This window comes from Ceratina calcarata, unplaced genomic scaffold (genome assembly GCF_001652005.2).
Source record: "Ceratina calcarata isolate Rehan_Ccalc_2016 unplaced genomic scaffold, ASM165200v1 scaffold178.2, whole genome shotgun sequence".
NCBI lineage: Eukaryota > Metazoa > Arthropoda > Insecta > Hymenoptera > Apidae > Ceratina > Ceratina calcarata.
Window position 1 is genome coordinate 7,343 of NW_017139212.1, and position 2,980 is coordinate 10,322.

Genomic DNA, 2,980 nt, shown 5'->3' on the forward strand with positions numbered 1-2,980 from the left:
ATAAAAGGTGATCATAGTACAGCTAATCTCGAGTTACGATCAGTATCAGCATGTAATCTCATTCATTTGTTCAAATTTTCTTTTCTAAACGAAACCTTACTATTCCTCGACACGCCGCCGCCCCCTCCGCACGATAAAATCATATAATACGAAAAATCGTTGGAATCCTTCCAATACGCAGTGACGAAGTCGTCTCGTATACGGGGAGAACTTCGTTAACCATTATCTTATCTCGGTATTTTTTTTTAATGAACACTGCGAACTACCCGGGAAACTGGAAAAAGCGTTCCCAATTCTCGCACAGCGAACAGCACGCGGGGGCAAGAAAAATAAATCCGTAGAAAATGTTATCCGCGGAAACTTTTACTTATGTAGCCGTTGCGGTTTCGCGAAACGATAAATCACCCACCCACCGGTACTCCCCGTCCCTCCTTTCCCGGTTTCCGGATATTTCTTCCTTGTAAAGCGATTACCTGACACGGTCGGTGCACGCAAATCCCATCGCGATTAACTAGAGCCTGTTTGCAAGGCGATCGGTCAATCAAACCTTCTAACCTTCTAATCGATGAGTACGGGAGAAACGAGTAACACAACCGGGCGCGGAAACACGGCGGGGCAGCAGCGTTGGAAGGTAGCCGTAGTGCGACGCGGCGCCCCTAATGAATATTGATCCCCCGAAGGTGGCAACTCGCCACCGGCGCGCCGACAGAAGAAACTAGATCAGTACCGGAGGAATTTTAGTCCCCGGTCGACTGTAATGGGTCAGGCTCATCGGGCAGCATCGCGTAAGTAAGATAAATGATCCTCTAATGTCTGTATTCCGCAACGGCTGCAGATGAGCCGATAGAAAGCGGTTTACTTCCTTCGGAATCGCTTCGTCAAAATCCGAACCGAGCCACCCTCTCCCATTTCGACATGTAATTATAGATGACTATTGAGATCGCTCCATTAAACGTTCAGCCACCCTCTAACTTTCTACCTATTAAGTGTTACATTAACGTTTTAACAGAGTCTTCTTTATCAAATAGTCAAGACACCTGTGATGTAAATTTAAGGAATAAAATCTAGATTAAGATTTCTTCTTTTATTTACAAATAATAATGTGCATTATACTGTCCTGTGCATTACACGTATTCTATATTGTATATTTCCTGCATATCTAATTTTTCCATAAATGTAAAGTACCCGCAGTTTATTAATATCGCGCAGCAGAGACAATTGTTAGAATAAATTGCGGAACTCGTTTATTAGCAAAAGTATCCTTTATTACCTTTTATTTGCATTTTAATGTACTATTGTAAAAGTTGGCACTATAATTTTAAAACAGCCATTCCAACGTTTTGGGACGTGCATTAAATAAATCACGATGGTTGTTATTGACCAGCGTTCAGGATAATACAACGATAATCGTTTTATGGCCCCGTTGTAAAATATCTTCAGCTGTAGGTATCCGCTATCTGGTTCAAACTATAAAGAAACAAGAGTAAAAGATAAAACGCACTCGTGCGTACTCCATCGATCGGAAAATTTTCAAACGCGATAGGTGGCTGGTACCTCCCACTTCGCGTTTGCGTTGATATATACGATATACGAGATGAAAAGCAAATAACAAAACTAAATGGAGATCAATATTACATACAGTCCGGAGTAATTCCCAATTTTATATTATGGCTTCGGCTTAATTTTTTTTATCAATACGTTATTTGATAGGGAGGAACTCACTTGTTATTTACCATATGAAGGATGCCACGATAAAGTGTTAAGATATTTCAAATATTTCACACGCCGTGATGTCATAATGTTGTAGTAAGAATGAAGGATGATATCATCGGCGAATTGCCAATGATGTCATCTTCTTAGAGCGATTAATGCATCATTCCTTGCATTCTATTGTATGCTTTAGCATGGAATGAAGAGGAGTACGTTCACCAGACATCTCGGTAATTAGCTTCGTCAACACCGATCTGTGGAATAGTAAGAGTGTAATAAAACCCCTTCCATCGTATGTTAGCAAATCAAAGAGATAACTTCATACTATTCAGCTATTTGACATACATTTTTATCAGATACAATATCGGTAAAGATGATAAAGTCGTAAGTTATCAATGTCAAATTGACATTCGATTACATGGAGTGTATACAGAGATATCACATGACGAGTTTGAATAGAAGTTTTATACAAATAGATTAATGTTTCGCATCTGGAGAAGATATGGTAAAAATACAGGAACATTCGAAAGTTTTCATATCCCTTTTTCAGTTTCCAATTATTAACTAATACACGCGGTGGTGGAGTGCGCATTTAAATAGGAACTGTATGAACATCAAAGTGCTGTTCACATTTTTCACCTTTCTGTTTAATTAGGTTCCGCCCGTTTTATTTCCGAGCCGTTCGATCGCTTTATACTTATTAATAGAACTCGCAGGAGGAGAAACGCGACGCCGGGGATCGAGAATTTCTCCGCGCTCTTCCTTTTTATTACGCTCGTCCGTTTCCTTCGATTCTGATTTTACTCGGTCAATAACAACGATCTCAAAGCGTTCCTCTCTGGCAGACATCTACTTCGAAAACGTATCGAACTCGGCACATCTTATACCGTGGAAATAAGTATTTATTGAAAATTCACGATCCAATTGTAGATCGATACATACGTATTGCGATTAGGTTCGGGACGGTTGATATTAAGTAGATCTTTTCATTTGCTTCGTCCCATGTTTGAGGAGATTCTGATTGTGGAAGTACGATAACAGCATATAAGTTTTCATACCGGATATTGGAAGCAAGTAAACAGGACTATGTAGTAACACATATTACGTGGCCGAGTCTTAATAGAAATATAGATGTTTCGAGCAAAGGAGGTTCAAACGATATTTGCAGAGGCTACCCTTGTGAGCAGAAATATTATTATTAAAAAAATGTTGCAAGTTTCATATATTAAATTTTTCTGCTTATTTCACTATACATCGTAGTGTATCGAGG

General features: G+C 39.5%; 1 long non-coding RNA gene across 2 annotated transcripts; it reads right to left on the reverse strand.

Annotated features, from left to right (window-relative positions):
• Positions 1-1,156: 1,156 nt before the first annotated feature.
• Positions 1,157-2,980, reverse strand: LOC113463861 (uncharacterized). Of its 2 annotated transcripts, none has more exons than XR_003388692.1 (3): positions 2,350-2,980; positions 1,723-1,964; positions 1,157-1,467 (listed from the first exon to the last, which is right to left on the reverse strand). It is a non-coding gene; the product is annotated as an uncharacterized LOC113463861 (long non-coding RNA). The 2 variants fall into 2 exon arrangements; XR_003388691.1 differs by having other exon boundaries at positions 2,056-2,980.